Genomic DNA, 23,171 nt, shown 5'->3' on the forward strand with positions numbered 1-23,171 from the left:
ACACCTATTAGATTGGTTGTTATCAAAAAAAACAAGAGATGGTAAGTGTTGGCAAGGATATGGAGAAAAGGAAACCCTCAAACATCGTTGGTGAGAATGTAAATCGGTAATAGCCATTATGGAAAACAGTATGGAGGTTCCTCCCAAAATTAAAAATAGAACTACTATATGATTCAGCAATCACACTTCTGGATATGTATCCAAAGGAAATGAAACCAGTATCTCAAAGAGATATCTGCACTCCCATGTTCACTGCAGCACTATTCACAATAGCCGATTTCAGTGTGCATATATGAATGAATGGATAAAGAAATATTATATATACACACATATACACATATATGTTCATATATACACACATACATGTGATGGAATATTACTGAGCTTTAAAAAGGAAGGAAATTCTGTTATTTGCAACAACATGGATGAAGCTGGAGGACATTAAGCTAAGTGGAATAAGGCAGGCACAGGAAGACAAATACTTCACGTTCTCACTTATATGTAGAATCTAAACAAGTAAAATTTATAATAGCAGAGAGTAATGGCTGTTGCCAGGGGCCGGGGATGCAGAGGAAATGGGCAGATGTTGATCAAAGGGTATGGTGTAAGGTTTCAGTTCTACAAGATAAATAAGTTCTGGAAATCAAAAGTACAGCATGGTGACTATAGTTGATAATACTGTATTGTACACTTGAAATTTGCTGAGAGAGTAAATCTTAAATGTATTCACCACACACAAAGATAACTATGTGAAGTGGTGAATGTGTTAATTAGCTTAATTGTAGTAATCATTTCACTATATATTTCAAAACATCACATTGTACACCATAATACATACAATTTTTATTTGTCAATTATATCTCAATAACACTGGGGGAAAAAGAACTAACTCTCACTGGGATACCTGTAATAATTTCTTGAAGAAGGGAAAGTGACGTGGCCCCTTAAGGAAGGCACAACTTCTATTGACAGTTATGAAGATGGGATAGGTCGGTCTAGACAGAGGAGATTTTTTTTTTAACCTATGGAAAATGCAGATTGTATTTTGAAAAGAGTAAACAGATGTGCACATTTGTGACTAGGTTGAGAGAAAATTAGAGATGACTGAAGTGGAAGGGGAAGAGTAAAATTATGAAGGGAAATCATAGGGTCAGGTTGTAAAATGAGGCTAGTGAAGTGTCCTCTCCACCTTGAGATTCCTTAGAAGCCAAGAACCTGTTAACTCCTGGGAATTTCTTCACTTTCTAAGAGGGTACGATTCAAGCCAAAATATCACCAAGGGTCTATAGCCTACAAGGTAGGTACCACATTATAGCCCGTGAAAAGTCAATGAAGGCTTTCAGACCCACAGGAGAGATGGTCATATTTGCATGGTTGAAAAATCCCCCGGGGCTGTAACTCTGAGAGATTTGGGAAGAGCAAGACACTAGCTAATGAGGAGAGAAGGAGGGTAGAGCAGTTTTTTGAGAGATCCTGCATGAGGCCAGTGTTATTATGATTGGAGAAGAGGGGAAAGGTAAAATGCTCAAGACTTAACTGATTGGACATGAATGCTGAGAGAGAGAGAAGAGTCAAAGGTAACTACAAGGATGACTTGGGTGAATGATGGTGACATTAACAAATAGGCAGAGACTTAGATTTTAGCATAGAATGTGGTAAATTCGTTTGGATACGCTAATTTGAGCTGACATCAAGTAAGAAGATGTACAGCAGACAGTTAGATAAATATTTCTAAAGCTAGTGGAGTCAAAGCACAAAGCACATAGCCTAAAGTTCATGAGATTTCACAGGGAGAGCATATAAAGTGAAAAAGAAGCACTGTGTAACAGCATGAATTGTGGGGAATACTCAGATTTAAAGGGAAGGGAAAGAAAAGAGAGTCTGTAAATGAAACAGAAACAGCATAGATTCATTAGGAGAACCAGGAAAGTTTGAGACCATGGAGTTCATGGGGAGTGAAGAGTTTGCAGTAGAAAGGAACAGTTATGTGTTTAATGCAGTTCATACAGAAGCAAGTATCACCGTGCCCTGCTGCTGTGAAGGAAGAAAATAGACTGACAGAGCCAAAGGCAGTTGTAGAGATCATCAAGTCTAATCTAAACCCCTCATTTTGCAGATAGGGAATTGAAGTTCAGAGAGATCTGGTGTCCAACTCACCAAACTGCATGGCTGAAGTTATAGCCAAATCCACTAATAATAAGACCAGCACCCACAAAACTGTTTTTGAAGTCTGATAGTTAAAACTGCCATAGGCCAGTATCCATGTTTTCTTAAGATAACAAAAAAGTACTTTAGCTTCCAAGAATATATTAGCCAGGGCATCTTATCAGCTTCAATTTAAGAGCATTGCCTAATGTGCAAATCATAAAACCTGCACATGGCAATTTATTCCACCACAGAGGGGCAACCTGTCCCTCAACTCTCCTAGGCTTGAGAGCTGGCACACTGGGGTCAGACACTGGCAGGGCTCTGCCTATAGCTCCCTTTCAGATTGACAGGACATTTCACAGTGACAGTCTAAACTGCTAATGGGGGAAGAGATGCGCATACCTCTGAGAAAACTAACGGGCAATTGCACCAGCACCCACCCAGTAAGCTACCTGTGGCCTTTTATCCCTTTTATGTGTGTGACATGTGTCAATCAAAATGTTTAGCTATATTGAATAATTTTATGTGGGATAAATTTTTATGTTGACTCACCCTATAATAAATATAAACAATGTGGAAAGTGTATGCTTAAGTTAGTTTCCATTTTTTATGGCAAAACCAGTGGAGTAAATGGATTGCAATCATTGTAAGACTATACCTTTCATAACTTTGGCAGATATTATGGAAATTAAACACTTTCAAAAGTGTAAATATCACAAGTTTCATGAGATTAAAACATTTTAAGGTCTTCCTTTTGGAACAGTGTGGTCTTTTCTCAAGAGAAGTATATATAATTTTTGCTTTTAATCTACAATAGAATTTAAAGGAATGAGATTCAGTATGAAATAATCCCTCCAGGAAAAAAAAAGTCTGTTCTTGTCCCACAGATTCTGAAATTTATGGAATTTACAAAGATAAGCACCTGGCAATTTTCAGGGAACAGAAACCTAAGAAAGATAGTATAAAGGATATATTGCTCTCAATTTCTACTGATACAGTAGAAGCAGAAAGAGCAAAGTGTTGCCTTCTATTATTTTGGCAGTGGTGATGGTGGTGGCAGTGGTGATATTGGTGGAAGTGTGGTTTGCAGGGGAAGACGGACTCATTGATTTTTAACACAGTATTTACTGTGAAGCAAGAGTAAACATTTTGCTAAAGTTTCTCATATTCTATCACATAGCCAATATTTCTATTATTATTATATTTTAAGATAACCTCTAAATGACAAAGCACATTATAACTACCAAGGTCTATGAAGTAATTGTACAAATTGCTACTTCCCCAGGTTTTTTTCAGGCTTAGCAGAAAATAGTTTTAATTCAATCAAGAAGGATAAAGATGTCAAAACACTGTACCAATTTAGATGTGAATTTACTTAGGTTTCACAAATGTATTAAAGATACCTAATTTATTTCCATATGTTGAAATCCTTATGTTCTAAAGTTAAGTTTCACTTTCAGAGGAATCTGTGTGCATGATAAACTCTGAAATCTTGTCTACACAGAGGAAAGGTACTGGCTTTGAAAACTGATTAAAATGCACAGATCAAACTAGGTAAGTCAAATAATAATTTTGTATTTTCACCATGTTACTGCACTCTTGCCATATAATGAAATACAGTCCCAAACATCAATGGTCAAACACATTGATTAAGAGATCAATGTTACTCCTAAACATTTCTCTGTGTTAGGTAGAATGAACTAGCATTGGCTACCTACCACACCACAACCACTGTGCTAGCTAGCATGGTATGGCAACCCCGTCCTGCCGTGTAGCTCCGGGAGCTAAGTGATGACCTGAACCCGAGTCGTGTTCTCACTGCTGCCCTGATACTGATGTACCAGGTCAAATCATTTCACTTCACATGCTCATTTCATTACCTATAAAAAGTAGTAGAACATTACTGTAGCAAGTGCCCAAAATATGACTTTAATTTCCTGAGAAAGGTACAAGTTCTCCTAGAATTAGTCCTCTCACAGAATTCTCCTAAGCTAGTATTATGAGAGGTAATTTTTTTATGTACTGCTAGGAAGAAGATTTTCTTTCCAAAGGCACTTCATTGATATTTTTAAAAAAATAGCACACTCAGTATATTTGAAAAGATAAAATTGGCCAAACTGAGGTGATGTCATAAGTTTAGGACTGTCTATAAAATTTTGGTAAGAATTAAGTAATTCATTTCTTTTAAGATATATAGTCATGCATTGCTTAACAATGGGGATAAATTCTAAGAAATGCTACACTAAATGATTTCGTCTTGTGAAAACATCATAGAGTGTACATTTACAAACCTAAATGGTATATCCTACTACAAACCTAGGCTATATAGTGTAGCCTTTTGCTCCTAGGCTGCAAACCGGTACAGCATGTTACTGTACTGAACACTGTAGGCAATTGTAACACAATGGTAAGTACTTGTGTGTCTAAACATGTCTAAACATGGAAAAGGCACAGTAAAAATACAGTATTATGATCTCATGTGACCACATATGCTGTCATTGACCAAAGTCATTATGTGGCCCATGACTGTAAATAAAGTCAAATATTTGAGCTAAAGACTCTTTTGTTACACTTTAATAAAACAATAGATTAGAATAAACAGTAGTAATTACCATTGTGGTTTCCTAAGATGATACAATTGCAACCTTTTGAGTAAAATTTTTGTTTCTTTGGAAGAAGCTTAAATATAATGAAAATAGAAACTATTGACAATCTCAGAATTTTTATCATATTTTTAATTTGCCCTTTAACTGACTGGTCTAAATTTTAATGAAACTCTTGATAGTGACCATGATTCCTGCTAAGGTACCATTTATTTAAAAACTATAGTTATGTATCAAGAAGAATAAGTGTAAAGTGGGGAATCTTTAAGAACCTGTCAACCTAATTGTTGAGTGAACGGAGATGCATTTGGTGCACTGCAGCTAGCCACCCATTCCACTCTCCTTTAAAGTGACTTCCTGAACTAGGACACTAAAGGAGCATAAATTTCATAAAACCTAGGGTCCTTGCAATTAGATTTCAGCGGTGATTTAAGAACAATCAGATGTACTCATGCAGGATCTGGATTTGGGTTTGCTGCTTCTCTTGACAAGCTGAGTTGTGAAACTTTCTTCCCCTTGCTGGCGTGTCAGCAGAGGCACCAGGGACCATGTGCTGCTTTTTTCACGTACATGCCTCATGCATTGAGAGGTAGGATGGAGAGCATCTATTTTTTCCATGTAGATTGGAGCAATTTGGCTTGGACCTGGAGCTGGTAGTAGTAGCAGAGTTACAGCAATTTTCTGTTTGTGGAGGCTACTTGTTATGGTCCTTGCCTTATTGTAGTGACACATTATATCTGTGAAAAGATAGTTCTAAAGCAAGTGACTTCCTGATTTTATAAGAGGTAGCAACTCTTAGTAACGCAGTTCTGGAGTGTGGCCATAGTATATGCTGGGGTGCCTTGCCCCATCCCCTTTACCTGGCCACCACGCCCATGCCCCAGGGGCTGTGAGTGTCAGCTAATAGCAGCTCATTTTCTCTAAAGAAACGTCTGACATGATGGCATCCAGGTCACCTGAAACCTATGCCCCATCTTCCAGGGACAGTCCTCAGCCAATGTCTGAATGAAAAGAAAGCACAAAAGGCCAGTCTTATTACCTCAGGGGGAACCAGTTTGATGGGGTGATTTGTGCTTAGAACTTTCCTTGTGAGATCAGGCTGCAACCAGTTTCCAGCTAATTCCACATTGCCCCTGCCCTAACCTGTTTTCTTTCCTCTCCTCCTCCTGCGAGCACTTCCTGAATAAATCTTGAACAAGAATCTCCTTAACAGGCTCGGCTTCTAAGGAACCACACCTAAAAAAGTTAGTGCCAGAAGTGGGCACTTCTACCTACCCATTGCCCTGCATTTTAGTTTCCTCTTCGTGGATTTGCCTAATGATTCTCCTTTTTGTGGGCTCAAGTATATATTTCAGGGTTTGTTGTTTCTGTTGTTATATTTTATATGTAATTTTTATATGTTGAAATTGAGAAGGATTTCCTACATCTGCTGAGTCTATCAAACATATTCTGTCACTGACTTGTCTTCTATACACTGAAGAAGAAAAGAAAACGGCAGTTTCAGCATCTCTCTGTGATTCAATGATACAGAATTGTTAGCATCAAGGCACTTTCTGTAGCTGGCCTTCCCTTGCCACTGTGTAGGGAGGAGATGGATGCCACTTGCAGAAGACAGGGGAGAAAACCCCTTACACCTCACTTCCCTTCAAGACACCCTCAGTCATTACTGGTGTAATCTTACGGGGTGGGGGCGGAATAAAATATCTGTCTCTGTCAAACACATTTGCAGTTAGAATGCAGATAAAACTATCTTGAGGTGAGGAAAATGATTTCTTTTCATTACATAACCAAGGCCTTTGATAAATAAAATGTTAATAAGTCCAGTTGCTGGAATCCTTAATAACTTGAAAATATATTTCTCACATGGAGAACCATTTCAGCATCCTTCACGTTTTAGCACTTTACCTTAACCTCCTCTCCATCCTCCCTCGTTAACAAAAATGATGCCATGCAAAGCCCCAAAAGGCAGCGGATCAAGGCAAAGCAGGCAACCACATGGTGTAGCGAGTAAAGGTGCTAATTGCAAGGGCGGCCGGCCTGCCTCATATGACTTCTCTGAGATTCTTCCCTGGCATTAAGTTATCTGAAGCCGGTAAGTATGGCCATCCCAGGTGGGCATAGACCTTTCTGTGGTATAGAAATCCAAGGAAAGGGACCAGTGGGAGGTTGTCCTCCACATAACATTAAGTAGGCATTACTAGTTTCCCCTTTAAAAAAGAGGAAGTGTCAAAAAGGCAGGACCCTCATGGGTGCAAGAGTTCCTTCTACCGGTTAGTCACATAGGTGCAGCAAGTTATTATATATACAGTATTAAGGTTTTGAATTATAGAAGGTTTTCCCAGTCATTTTCTACTCTGCTTTGTTTTTGATACCGTTGAAACCACCTATATTAAAGTAATGTAAAGTCATAAGGTAGGAATAGTGATAAAAGTCTGATTCCTATAAAAGTATAGATATAGCTAAAATTTAACCAGCCATTGCTCCCTGACTTCCCTACTGCTGTAACTGCTCACTGCTTGAGGGCACATGTCCTTGGCAGGTGCAAGATTTGTGACTTCCTCAATTGGTTCTATAGATAATATCACTGTTGTAAAACCTAAGACCTGTCTCTGAGATACCTTTCAGACTCTGCATTTGGGAGGACAGACTGACATCACCTGGACCAGTGGCCATGCATGGGAACTGATCCAGCAAGTCCTGCAACCCCCTACCCAGGAAATGTCTCAGCTGAGAAGACAATTTCTGCTTCCCAATCCTATGAGTCTATCCCAGCCAATCAGCAGAGCCAATTCCCTTAGCCCTTTGTTTGCCAAACTACCTTTAAAATCCTTAACCCCCAAATTCTCCAGGAGACGAATTTGAGAAATTACTCCCATTTCCTTACCTGGTACCTTGTGAAATTAAATTCTTTCTGCACTGCGACTCCTGTTGTCTCAGAATGTTGGCCTTTACTTGGTCGTGGGCAAGGAAGCTGGTTGGACAGTGACACTTGTTTTCATACTTTGTAGCAGTTAACTCACTATCTCTTCTTCAGTCTTCTAAAAATGCAATGTTAGGATGAAGCAAAACTGTTAGCATATACAAGGAGCAGGAGATTACTGTTTTAAAATTAGTTTCTTTGTTTTGACATCAACAGTTATGAGTCTACTGCAGGTATGCTGACATCCCAGAAAAATATTAACAAATATAGTTTAGCCCCCTTTAAATAATACTAAACTAAGGAAACCACCACTAACACAAATGCCTTTGAAAGTAAAATGACAACTGTTATTACTGTTGTTGTTCAATCATCCATTACATAAAGAATTAAGTAGTTTTTTAGAGACAAAAGTATGCTCTGACAGAGTAGAACACAGGAATTTTTCTTATACTTTTCTGTACCCTAAGATAAAGCTTTGAAGTGACTCTTTTCTTTATTCTGGGGAAAACACACTAAAACTTGAAAATGAGCCACTTGTAGGTGTTTTAGAGTGAGAATATGTGCTCTCTTTGAAAAATGCAACTTGAGAATATGTGTCTCAAGCACGCTGTTAACTCTGCTGCTTGTTTTAAAGATTCTTTTTTTTTTTTTTTTCCTAAGGGGATTTAGCTGTACTATGACTCTATACTACATTTCTTCTTCTTGAAATGTATACATATGTGATTGGCCAAGAAGTTTCTCAATAGATGTCAATCAGAAGCTGAGTCCCCTCCCTGGTTATTGATTCAAGCTGGAAGACAACCTTCAAGAAAACATTGGACTGGGTTTGGCTACACTTAGCACATGTGACTTAGATTCTGGGTTCAGTGTTGTGTCTCATGGGTTCATGTTGTGTCTTACTTTCCCGTGAGAGAGACAGAAAATAAACAAGTCAACGAATGCACACACACGAAAACCAAGAATGTCAAACAGCTCTAAGATCTATGAAGAAAATCAAACAGATAATGTGCTGGTGAAAAGCAGCTCATTAACTAGGTGGAAGAAGTAAGAGTCTAAATTATTTATTTATTTATTTATTTATTTATTTTGTTGAGACAGAGTCTCGCTCACTTGCCCCAGGGTAGAGTGCAGTGGCATCATCATAGCTCACTGTAGCCTCAAACTCCTGGGCACAAGTGATCCTCCTGCCTCAGCCACAGGTGTGTGCCACAGCACTTGGCTGATTTTTCATTTTTTAGTAGAGATGGAGTCTCGCTCTTGCTCAGGCTGGTCTCAAACTCCTGAGCTCAAGCAATCCTCTCGCCTCGGCATCCCAGAGTGCCAGGATTATAGGCATAAGCCACCCCGTCGGCTCAAATTTTAAATCACATAATAAGGGAAGGCCTTTCTGAAGAGGCGCCACTGTGCTCAGGTGTGCCTATCAAGAAGAAGCCAGCCATGACAGGCTCCAGGGGAAGAGCATTCCAAGCAAAGGGAACCACAAGAGCAAAGGCCCAGAAGTAGAAACAAGCTTGGACTATTGAGGAAGAGAAAGAAGATCCATGTGAACAACCTGTGTGAGCAAGGGAGAAGGTGGTTGGACATGGAGATTGAACAGGTGAGCTGCAACAAAACAATTCAGGACCTTGTACATGTTGGTAAGCATTCTGAACTTGATTTTAAATGTGACAAGAAGTCATTTGGGAGTTTTAAGCAAGAGATTTCCTTGACTGCATTTATACAATCCCAATATAGATTAGAATCTCCAACTACAATCATTTTTTACACTTGTAGTTTCTTTATAGTATTTGTATAACATATTTGTTTATTTATTTGTGAGTTATTTTATTTTATTTTTTTACATCTACTTTTTTCCCTATAAGCTCCATGAGGGCAGGGAAAAGACTGTTTTGTTTACCATTGAACATCTAGAAGCTAACTCAGTGTCTAACAGATACATGGTGAGTGCTCAATATATAATGGTTGAATGAATAATTAAATATCAAATGTTTATTTACAATTCTTTCTAAGGTCACGGGGTAAGGAAATAATTCTCTCCCTGTAGTAACTGACAGTTATGCCAAGTGAATGAATTCCAGGCATAGTCCCAACCTTCTCAGCATGACTGCATCCACTAAGCCCAGAAAAGATATGCTTTTATGCACTTTTTAATATTTGAAACCAGTGTACTTGTTTCTAATAAAACAGAGAGAACCCAAAGGATAAAAATAAATTTCAAAAAAGAAAAGAAAAAAAATAGTATCAGGAACTCACCAGGCAGGATTTTAAAATCAATTATTTAATATGGTAAGAGCTCTAAAGTGGTTTTGTCTTTATATAAGCTGAAATTCAGTGGATTGAATGTCCAAAACTGCACTAGTAAATAAAGGAACTGAAAGGACTTTATGGTCATTATCTTCAAGTAATTCTGTCCTGGATAGAACCATTATAGTCTAAAACTTTGAAACAATAAACCCACAGTGGCTTTGTTTGAAGAGAGACTTTCTTTGCTCTAAAAGTTTTCAGAATCATTTCAGTGAATCAAACCTGTGTATGTTTTCCTAGAAAGAGAGCATTTATAGCAACCATTTCCATGGTCACTGCCCAGCCTCTCTCCTCAAATGGCTCCAAGCTGACTCTATCCAAACCTCTACTCTTTGTGTGCACATGTCTGTGTGTTTCAGGGTTGGAGTGGAGCATGCTTTTGCAATTGCTTATTTTTTATGTGCCACCAACTTATATTTGAAATTACTAAGGGTAACTATTAAAAACTAATAAAAGGTCATAAGCATGTGCCTAAGCATTTACGTTTTGTGATTTTAGGGAGGTAGGGAGAATTCTTATCACCAAAAATATACATCGAATCAGTTGAAGTTCTCTTAATAGAATCATAGCTTTCCATTTCCCACAAATTCCAGTGGAAAAGTTAATAAAATATCATACATTCACATATTCTCATTGAGGTGTCAATAATTACCTGATACCATATCAGAGCCTTCCCCAAAAGGAATTTGGGTATGGAGGAAAAGGGTATAAGGAGTCTTTCACAGGGGGCTTGCTCAGTATAAAGGAGAGTTTGAAGGCAGGCAAATGGCATCTGTGTTTCCTCACAATTTTCCTGGGACCATCTCCTCTTACAAGTTACACTTCTTCCTAGAAATAACAGCATGATTCTGGAATTATACACGAGGGGAGATAAAACAATATAAAAGCTAAAAAAGGAAGAAAAAACATTATGTAATGATTGCTTTAGGACACAAGGTCCTTGGACTATTTCATTACTTCATATTAAAAGGAAAACTTGAAACAAGGATTTCAAAAAGTAGTCTATCCTTTGGCTTCTATTACATTTCTTCTTGATTCAACTTTTCCTTTAGAAACTATTATAAGTTTCTTCATTAAATAGTCAAAAATTGTTGTTCAGTTACTACCATGCACCAGATACTGCTTGGTGCAAGAGATACAAAGATAATTAAAGCAATTATTTAATTGCTCTAATTAGGACCCTGCTCTCAAGTTGCACACCATCCAGTGAAAGGCAGAGGGAAAATGAACAATTGCGGTATAATTAAATTCCTAAGGGGCAGGAATTTTTAATATGTTTTGTTTAATTCTCTATCCCCAGTCCTTAAAATACTGCCAAACACAACAGTATCTGCTCAAGAAACATGTGCTGGATGTTGAATTAATATTATAATTGCTATAGTGGAGATAAGTTCATTCAAAGTTCTGCAGAAACTTAACAGCTACATGTAGAAGATGGTATTTGGATTAAGACTTGACACATTCATTGGAAATGACCAGGTAGGGAGAATATAAATAGAGAGAGGACACAGGAGTGTAAGAGAGCATAGTGTGCCCAGGAATATAGGTAGTTTAGTAGCAATGAAGCATTAAATTCAAAAGAGGAAGTGGCAAGAAATGAAACTAAAAACATACGAAGGAGCCACTGGGGGAAAGGCTAGATAATTCCTGAAAAAGACCTGAAGTTGAATCTGCACAAGATGGAAAATGCTAAAAATTTTGATCAATGGTGGTATACTCTCATTAACCATGACACTCAAGCAAGAGGGATTGGTGGATTAGAGAGTGCCAATACTTGAGACCAGGAGAACCATTAGGAGCCACTGCAATAGTACGTGTGCTGGGCCACAAGGACCTGAATTCTCAAGGGGCAGTGAGGGTGGGGACAAGAGGAGAAATACAGTGACACCAAAGGACTTGGAGATTTGATCTGGAAGTGAAGAACAAAAGAGGAATTGAGGTTTTCACTCAGATTTTGACTTGAACTATTGGGTAGATTGTCATGCCATTGGTAAAGACGGGAAATAACCGATACCCCTAAACCAAGGCTGAACAAATCTGACAGTAGATTAAGATCCAGAATCCTACTGATGGGTGAAGATGGGTGAAGTCTGCAATGTACAGCGCATGGTGTGAACATGCCCACAAGGCCACAGCCACCTTGCCCGACTCTCAGAGCTTTCCTGCTTTAGGTTTTTGCTCTAGTTCCATGCCAAGGTGGGATGCTGCTTCCGTCTGCTTGTCTGGGTCCTGCCGTGCCACCTCAGCACAGATCCCTGTTACCTGTATCTCAGATCCCGGTTGAACCCTTCGTTGATGCAAAAAGACACAAGCCCTGCTCATTCTTTTCACTTCCTTAGGAGGACAGCTGGGGTCCACTCAAGAAATCCAACACCTGGATATTGACCTTAATCCAGAAAAATCCCAAAATTTGCCACACTTCTTAGATATGGTCTAGATTGCCAGTCACCTTTCTTAGAGGCCAGGTCTAGAACAAGAATATGATCCATGTTTTTCAGACTCTCACCCTGGATCTGTTCAGTATGTCAAGTTCACATGAAGAATACAAAAAAAAGTCACACGCTGGCACCCAGGCAAGAAAAGATACAATCCTAGAAATAACCTAAACGCCATATGAGAATGACCTTAAACTTTGTATAAGGAAAGGAATATAAAGAAAAAAATTGGCTTCAGGTAATAACAAAAAACATTCAGCCATCTATCTATATTTTAATTTATTGAATTTTTTATAATATTCTAGCATAACTTCATGTGACATAATACTGTCACATGAAACTACATCATTCTTTAAAGTAGTGATCAATTTGTTTCTTTTCAACTGGACTAGATAGGTGATTTGTAAGTAAAGGTGTGTACCAGAATCTCCTGACAAGATTTTGCTTTGTTTTGTTGTTTCAAAACACATATGCCCACATGCACTAAATTAGATCTCTGAGTGTAGGGTCTGGGCATGAGTTTTTTTAACTTTTCATTTTGACTTAATCTCAAACTTACAAGAAAGCTGCAAGAATAGTACAAAGAACTGCCATGTACTTTTTATTCAGAATTGTGGTTCTCTATTGCTGCATAATAAACACCCCCAAAACTGTTAAAATAACAACAGTTATGTCTTAGTTCACATATCTGCAACCTGGGTAAGAATCAGAGGGGAAGGTTCATCCCTGCTCCATGCAGCATCAGTGGCGGTCGTAGCCCAACTGGGGTCTGGAGGATCTAATTCTGAGATGACTCCTCTCATGGCTAGCAAATTCATGCTGGTCATCAGCTCAGTGCTCCAGTACTGACAGCTGTGGACCTCAGTTCTTTTCCATGCGGACCTCTCCACATGGGCTTCCACAAGGGCAGCTTGAGCCTTCTCTGAGCATGGTGGCTGGGTTCCAAGAGTAAGCATCCAAGAAAACCAGAGACAAGCTATTAATGTATTGCCTTTCATTACCTAGCCTGCAAAGTCAAACAGCAACATTTCCATCATAAATATGCCCACTCAAATTCAAGGAAAGAAAAAAAATGTTTTGTACTAGTAAAAGAGCTATGAGATGAGAGATATTATTGTCGATATTTTTGCAAAATACAATGTGCCACACCCAGAGTCACCAATTGTTTATATTTTGCCCCATTTATTTTATCATTGTCACTATCTCTATACATATACAGATATATCTATGTACAGAGAGATATAGATTTAAGTATATATTTCCTAAAAACAAGGGCATTATCTTATGTAACCATAGTACAGTTACCAAAATTAGGAAATTTAATATTATTACATTACTACTGTACAATCTATCGCCCATATTTAAATTTTACCAATTGTCCCCCACCCCAATCCATAAAGATATTATCAGGCAGGTGTATTTTTTTAAATCTCCAAGGTGATTCTGGTGGGTACCTTTTGTCAAGAATAACATGCAAAGGTTCAAAACCCAGCTTTGTCACTGACCAGAAGCATAACCCTTGGCAAATTACTTTAATTCTCTATGCCTCAATTCCTCATTAATAAAAATGGGAATATTATTGGCTCCATTAGAGAATGGAGAAAACACGTAAGGTGCCTGCTTCTCAGCCAATGTTAGTTTTGTCCTCTTTCGATCCTTAGAGTTACCAGTCGAATAACCACAGAGGCTGCAATGCCGGAGGTGGCAGCGTCCATCTGGCTCCTGCTCCTCCTCCACTGAACAAGAACTGCATATGAAGCAATCAACAGAAACTCAACCGTTCTGTTAACCAAGGCTTCACTCACCTATTTGGGGCATATTGTTTTGATTCAATCAATTCATGGATTCACTCCCACAAGAGCCTGTCAGCTTCTGTTTTGTTCCCTGCTCTCTAACCACAGGAGGCTTCTTTCTTGCACAGACAACTGGAGAACTGGCAAGAGCAATCGGATGGATGATGAGGAAGTCAAGCCTGATCTCTCCTTTTTAGTACAAAAGCCCCGTGACTTATGATGAGGCTGTGTCCCTGTAAATCCATCGTAAATTGAAAATATCATAAATCAAATGCATTTAACACACCTAACCTGCAGAACATTGTAGGGTAGCCTAGCCTACCTTAAACATGCCCAGAACATTCACATTAGCCTGCAGTTGGACATAACCCTCTAACACAAAGCCTGTTTGACAATAAAGTGTTGAATATCTTACATAATTTATTGAATACTCAACATTACGTCAAAATTGCAATGGTTTTGCACATTGTAAAGTTGAAAAAACATATGTTGAAACATCATAAGCCAGGGATCATCTGTACTTATCAAATAGTACTATCCTCCAATGACAATGATTTCACATGGCGTTACTGGGTAAATACTAAAAAGGAGAATGCAGGCATGACTTCCTCATTAGGTCTTTCATTACTATTTAAATGTAAGTAAGCTAAAGGAAGAAAATTCTTAATGCTTTTTTTCACCTTACTATTAAATATGACTTGTGATATACACTGCTATTGGCTCTGGTATTCAATCATAGTTCATTAGAGTTCTATGGGGCTGTTTTTCGAGAGATTTCATTCAAGGTGACTTTATTAACTTACAGCTTTTGTAGTTTTCCCCATCCCATGATGATACTATCACTAAATACCTCTTTTTGTAATATATGAACATTTTAGTTTAAAAATCCCTACACAACTCAATCCATTTTATCAAAAGCCACCAGACTTTGGAATGCCTTTAATCTATTATTTAGTTTGCTTTCTTTGAGATATTTAAAAGCTGGTGAATAATTCCTGGAAAATTGCTTCAGTCTGGTTCTAGCAAGTCTGAGTTCATTTACATGCATGTGTGTTTAGATTGCACAATACCAAGCAACAGCTCAGACTCATCTCCACACTTGGTTGCTGGGAGATAAAAGGGATACCTGGAGCTAACCTAACTTTTGTTGTTGCCATTAGGGACAATGTTGCAGATGACTGTGGCTGGATTAGTCATAGTGTCACTAACAGATCCCAGCCTCGAATGATTTACCTTAGTAGTTGAACCAATAAAGTCAGGTCAATCCTTTTACCTAACGATGTATAAACTTTGATGATGCAGATACTATTGTCTGCATCTGCTGGTCCCGTCTCAAAATCGAAGTTCTTTATGCCCTGGCAATTTCACAAAGTCAAAGAAGCACTATATAGTGTGATAGATGAATTTTTTCTTATTTTGTCCTAATATATCTTGAAGCCATAACCACGTCTTAATCCTGAGCACAGAATTGTGACACAAAAGGAGTCAATTTCATTATTTAGCATACGATCATATCAGGATAACCTAAGGTGTGCCTGAAGAGACCTTGTGGAGACCCACAATGTCGCTATTATCCCCTACTGGGTCAGGGTGCACACATGAGAGTTTGCGTGATGTAGTTAATAGTTTGCTTCACTGATGGCAGAACTCTAAACTAAAACTACACTGTATGCTTGAGCTAGAATGGTTAACTTTTTGCAGAGCTGGTCACAGCTTAGCCACATATTTATGTAATGTAGGTTTCTTAAAGTAGACTATAACCCTTTTACAGGTAAAAGCTGAAAGTCACAGTTTCAGTAAAGTTTTAAAGTCATTATATATTTTGCAATGATACACATTGCAGAATTTCAGTCATCTGCAGTGTCACACAATATTTATCGTCAGGTAAAACCAAAATATTTTGCCAAGTGTGAAGTATATCTTATTCTAGTTATCAATTAAAGCCACTGAAGCTTAAGATTTTAAAATCCCAAAATTTGAATTCTATTCAAGATATTTTTAATGTTTATGTGACTTTTTCTGTATTCTTAATTACACTGCAATATTAGGAGCATATAGACTTCCAGAAACAATAAGTATTTTTTTCAGCCATCTACTTTTCCTTGAATAGCTGCAATGTTTTTACTAACCTGCAACCCAAGGATATTCAATATGATGAGAAAGAAAACCGGAATATACATATAGGAAGAAGGAATTATTTTCTTCCTTTATTTATTGTGAAGGTGTTTCTCTAGTTACTGTAAAACTAGTAACACAATAGATAATTTGCTAAGCAAAATGCCAAATGATTCTCTTAAATTGTTTTTCTTATAAAAAGTAAATTCCAACTATTAAATTTTTAATAAACGAATGTTTAGACTCAAGCTTATTTGGTTACATATGAGCCATTTTACCCTAAAGACAAAGTTGTAGAATTTTGACCAAGATGAGTTACTAGTTGCAGCTTTAAAGCTGTAGATTAAACTATTCAGAATGGTCTGAGGATGTGTTAGGGACAGAAAAACAAGAGGCAATGGAATTATAGAGCAGAAAAACAAGAAGGAGGAAACAGTTAAAGAAAAACAATAAGAAGGAATTTATTACAGAAAAATAACCAAGGGAAACAGTTATTTCAGTCTTAAAGGATGGAGTGATTAGACCATGGAACAGTGACCACCAATCAGAAAATAGAAAAACACCATAAATGGTAACTTTTCCCATCATATGTACAGGAGAAAGGAATTTCTGGAACCTTATGTCCATACCTGGAAAAATCCAGCCCCCAAAACCTGTGACATATAGTCATAAGTAATCACCTTTACATGAACTTATACTACTAGCTTATAAAAGGAGGAATTTTAAATAGGGTCTTCTCCACTCACGGAGACAGACCTGTTTCCCCTTAGGAGTTTTGTCTTTTGCTTTGCACCTTTAAACTCTCCTTACAATAAATTCTCCACCTGTACTTGCTGAGTGTCTGTCATCCCTCTCCACCACGCAGGCCAAGGCTTGTGATTCTTCCAAGCCCAGAGCCCAAGAACTGGGGCAACCCTTCAGAGTTCAGCTCTGAGATCAAGGATGGACGTGGGAAAACCAGTGAGGCTTTTGCAATAATCCAAACGGGAGACAGTGGGGACCACAGCTAGAATGGAAGTGGTGAGAAGTGGTCAGATCTGGAGTCTGTTTTGAGGGCTTTTGTTTGTGAGTTGACTTTTTGGTATAAGGGGGACAAAGCGGGTCAAGTTTGAGTCTAAGTCCTGTGGTTTGAGCATCCAGATGGTTAAGTTGCTATTAATACAAGTTGAAATGGCAAAAATTGGAAGGGGACTTTTGAGGGGGGAAACAAAGTCATTTTTGCATATGTTCATTTTAAAACGCCCATTAAACATCTATAATAACTAGCGATATTGTATACAGAGATGTAAAATGTTCTGGAAAGTTTGAGAATAAAGGTGTAAATTTGGGAGTCATCATGGTATACGTGGTATTTGAAGCGAAGGAAAGAGTTCAGGGACTGAGCCCAGATACTCAGCAGTGGCTTGAGATATTTGACCATGAAAATGTTAATGGATTTGCAAATATATCAGGTTTTAATTCTTCTTAAAAAGTTCATGATTTGACAGTAAAGTGTCATGACACAAAGGGCTTTATAAAAAGCATGTGTGGCACACACAAATGGACTGTGCTTGGCATCTGAACAATTAACAAAAAGATGACTCCAAAAATGCAGGATTGGACAAGGATCTTAGAAAATACTTGTTCTCAATTTGCTTCAAATGGAAAAAAAAGCCTTCATTCTAGAATGCTTACATTTATGGTTAGATATAGCCCACATAAAAATGAACAGTTATTCAACACAAAACATTTTGCCTGATTTAATTTGTATTGTCTCCATCAGCTGTTGTGTAACAAAAACAAAATGTGCCTAAGTGTCACAGGGTCACCATGACCAAAATGATTTGAATTATATTCTTTATTTAAAAAATCCAAGAAAAATCTGCTTATAGCCAGTATATTTAGTGTCAAGCATAACAATGACAGAGTTCCTGGGCTATTCAAAGAAAGAGCTTGCAGTGTTTGCCTGAGCAGCAGGGTACTGAGGTCTAGGAATAAAGGAGCCTTGCTTTTTACTGTACTGTATTTCCTTTGTACTCCTTGTGCATATTTTTCCCTTTTTAGGAAAAACAGTATTTGATAAAATATAAAGTTCAGTTAAATCAAATTAAAAATCAAGCATGAGATCTTAATCAGACTGGAAATACTGAGGTCATCAACTACTAACAAGCCAAGTCCCAAGTCAAGTCCCCTACTAATAATCTATCCAAATATCTTTGCATTAGATTTCCTTTTATTTCTAAATTTTTTTTTTTGTTGTTGTTTTTTTGTTTTTTTTTTGAGAGAGTCTCCTCCATTGCCCTGAGTAGAGTGCTGTGGGGTCAGCCTAGCTCACAGCAACCTCCAAAGCCTGGCTCAAGTGGTCCTCCTGCCTCAGCCTCCCGAGTAGCTTGGACTACAGGCACACACCACAATGCCTGGCTAATTTTTATATTTTTAGTAGAGACAGAGACTCACTTTTGCTCAGGCTGGTCTTGAACTTCTGAGCTCAAGCAATCCCCCCCGCTCGGCCTCCCAGAGTGCTAGGATTACAGGCGTGAGCCACCACACCCGGCCCTAAAAATTTTAAGCTAATTATTTTAGAATGTCCTTACTGATTGATACTCATGCCTTTTTTTTTTTTTTTTTTTTGTAAAACCGTTTTGCTCCATTATGTTAAAATTTAATTACACGGGGTCTACAGAATTGAAACGTTACAGAAATCTGATTGTGACACCATAACATTAGCTTTGTTATTCTCTTCTCAGAAGTATTTCCCTCACCCTACACCAACCCCCAGATGTTTGTGTTTGGATGTTGTTATGCAAAGAGACTTTTTAAATTTTGAAGCTTATAAAATCTTTGTGAAAAAGCCTCTCTCTCTTTCTCTCTGAGTCAGAATTGGACTAGGATTGGCCAGACTCCCATGACATGGGACTTTCATGAGACAAATAAAATCTTTTAGTGTATTTCCATTAAACAGTCTATATATTTCTTTAAGTTGCCTCAGAAACGCAAAAAGAGTCATTGCTACACATTGGCTGTATTCTGGTTGCCATAACAGAAACCATCTTTGATTTTTTTCTGTCAGATTAGACCAGTTTTTTCAAACACCCAGAAAAAGAGCCCCATCCAGGCTCCTTTGCCCCTCTGAAATCACTTGCTCTCCAAAATGCAAAGGGAAGATTTTTGTCTTTGTTGAAATATATATATATATATATATGTATGTACAGCCTTTTAAAACTAGAACTAGAAATTTTATTAATTAGAAATCAAATTTGGTGACTACATAACATTTACACAAAAAGTAGGGAAAATTTTCCTTTAACTGGATTTTTATTACATAAGATGTGTAACTATAATTTACTCACTTATAATTCAGGAAACATATTTATTTACATCAAAGACAATTCTAAGATGGTCTTAAATTAGGTTTATTAAGGTATTGCACAATTGGATATGTTTTAACATATGTATACACCCAAGATGCCATCACCAAAATGAACACAAGGAATGTATCCATCACTCCTGGAAGTTTCCTGGTGTCCCATTGGTAATCCACCCTCTGGTTCCACCCCAGTGGCCTTTCCTCTATTCTCAGGCAACCAACAATCTGCTTTTCTGTGATATATTAGTTTGCACTTACTAGAATTTTACATAAATGGAATCATACAATATGTATTCTTTTTTGTCTGGATTCTTTCACTCAGAACAATGATCTTGAGATTCACCCATTTGTTGCATGTACCAATCGTTTCTTCCTTTTTATTGCTGAGTGTTATTCTATTGTATGAATACACTTCAATCAGTGTATTCATTCACCTGTGAATGAACATTTGGGATACTTCCAGTTTGGAGCTACTACCAATAAAACTGCTATGAATATTCATGTTCAAATATTTATGTGGACATATGCTTCTATTACTCTTGGGTAAATACCTGGGAATGAAATGCTGGTTTATAAGGTTAGTGTACGTTTAACTTTTAGGAAACTGCCAAACTGTTTTCATGCATGGCTGTACCATTTTTCATTCCCACCAGAAGTTTATGAGAATTCCAGTTGTTCCACATCCTTGCCAACACATGATATGGTCTGTCTTTTTTATTATAGCAATTCTAGTGGATATATTGTGCTGTCTCAATGTGGTTTTAATATATGTGATGTTGAGCATCTTTTCTTATGTTTACTTGCCATCCATAAATCTTTGATGAAGTGTCTATTAAATCTTTTGCCTACTTTTATTGGAGCACTTGTTTTCTTACTATCAAGCATTGAGCACTTTTTATATATTCTGAGCGAAAGTACTTTATCAGATATGTGTTTTGCAAATATTTTTCATAGTTTGTGGCTCATTTTTTCATTCTATCATCAGTGTCTTTTGGAGAACAGAAGTTCTTAATCTAGTGAAGTCCAATTTATTGATTTATTCTTTTATGGATGGTGCTTTTGGTGTGGTATATAGGAAATCTTTGGTCACCGTCTTTGGTGTCATATCCAAGAAATGCAAGATCACAAAATTTTCTCTTAGAAATTTTACAGCTTTAGGTTTTACATGTAGATCTCGATCCATTTTGAGTTAATTTTTATGTATTGTGTCAGGTATGGATCAAAGTTCATTCATTGCACATTAATATTCAATTGTTCCAGTACCGTTTGGTGAAAAGACTATTCTTTCTCCACTGAAATTGCCTTGTAACCTTTGTCAAAACTCAACCATAGATGTGTGAGTCTATTTCTTGACTCTGTATTATGTTTCATTGATAAATCTGTCTATTTTTATACTATCACTAAGGTGTCTTAATTTCTATAAATTTATGAGAAGTCTTGAAGTAGTGTGTATCTTCCAACTTTATTATTCTTTTCTAGCATGTTTGAGCTATTATAGATGTTTTGTATTGCAATATGAATTTTAGAATCAGCTCATCAATTTCTAAAAAGAAATAATTACTGGTATTTTGATGGAAATTGCCTTGAGTTTCCAGATCATTTGGGGGATGTCATTAGGTGTCATTATATCTTAATATTGAGTCTCTGATCTATGAACATGATATATATCATATATCTCTCCATTTATTCAGATCTTTAATTTTCCTCATCAATGTTTTGCATTACAAATACCAGTGCAGTGCCTGGAACCCAACAGTGATTTCATTATCTTTTGTTGAACTGAACCAGTGTAAACCTATCATATGAGAAATCAAACCCTATCTTCAGCTTTTAATAAAAGCATGCAGTATACAATAGCCCTGCTAAAATCATTCCAATTACTAATACATATTAACAACATCATTTATGCTTTTATACAACTTAATACTGATTAGATAACATCTGTTTAGATAATCTTGGTAAATTCTCAAATCAACATTTTTTGATCTTTGGTACCATTGCTAGTTTTATGCTTTTAATTCCCTCTTAATCTGGTTCCATTTCCCATCTTAACTTCTCTTTCCTTAGAGAGGCAGATATAGAATTAGCATTCTTGTATATAAATCTCATTGTTAATTCCCCTTTTTTGAATTCTGATGAACAATATTCACATTCTCACACATTCCTTTTCCTCTATCCCATGTAGTTCCTATTTTATAAATAATTCAACAACTGTTTATTTTCAGACTGCACTATTCATTTGATTCATGAAGCAAAACTTAAAACCATTAGCTATGGCACTACTTTTTATTAGCAGAGAACATAGGAAATTGGAAAAAAAATTATATCAAAAATATTTTAAATTTAGTATAAAAATCTTAAGCTATGAATTCTGAATTGGAAGTCAGATAGAAGAAGAAAAGACTACAGGGTAGTTGTATGCCTCTCATGACTTGCTGATGGGAAGGGATAAAGTTAGGATTAAAGTGTAGAGATAAACCTGAAGAACAGATCATATAAAAAATTTATTTTCATATGCTGTAGTATGTTGTAACCAATAAATATGCATATAAAAAATGTTTTTCCATATGCTGTAGTATGTTGTAATCAAGAAATATGCTATTGTATATTTAAACCAAGATTTCATAATAGGAAGCAGAAATAGACCAAAAGAAGTTATTAAACAGTCAAACTTTATTTATTTTGAGCCTATTAAGTGAAAATAAACCAAATTTGTAAACAGTTTTATTCTATCTTCCTGTTCTTTTAATTTTAAATACTCTACCCTTAAATTTTATTGTTTTTCTTCAACTAGTCTTAGCTATCTTACTGAAGGGCTGTTTTTGTGAAATGGAATCTTGAGCCAAGAAGATGAGCACAATCTCAACTCAGAAGAACATACTTCCGGCTGGAACTGGAAAACTTTACTGTTATGTGGTAACATAACAGGAGAGAAAGAAGTTTTCAACAAATCTGTTTAAAGTATTTGACAGTGGATACAGTTAACTCTAAAATGACATCCTTGTCTATAATCCAAAGTGGCATTTAATTTTATATGGCAAATAATTTTTACTCCTTATCAATGTCTATGAGATTCTAAAACCACCTCAGTGTCAAGGCTTAGTTATTGGCCCAGTTATAGTCAAGATAGATTTTTATCAACTAATGAACCAATTCAAGGAGGAAAGAAAGGTAATTTAATATTTTATTTAGCCTGAAAAGAATGAGTAAATTATGGTTTTATATGTAGAAAAACTGAAACACTATATCTCAGAGAATGATCCATGACCACCTTTATCAGAATTATCTGTGGGGACTCTTGAATCTGCATTAACAAGCTCCACAGGTGATTACCATGTGCATTATAATTTGAGGATCATTGTTCTAAAGTTTTTTGCTTCAATCATTAGGAAATAGGAAAGTACAAGATACTTCTTGTAGAGTATACACAATGCACAACAAGAAAAAGGGGACTTAAAGGAGGACAAATCTATGGGGTCTGCTATCAAAAAGTGTCACTGAAAATAT

The sequence above is a fragment of the Eulemur rufifrons genome, chromosome 18 (genome assembly GCF_041146395.1).
Source record: "Eulemur rufifrons isolate Redbay chromosome 18, OSU_ERuf_1, whole genome shotgun sequence".
Classification (NCBI taxonomy): Eukaryota; Metazoa; Chordata; class Mammalia; order Primates; family Lemuridae; genus Eulemur; species Eulemur rufifrons.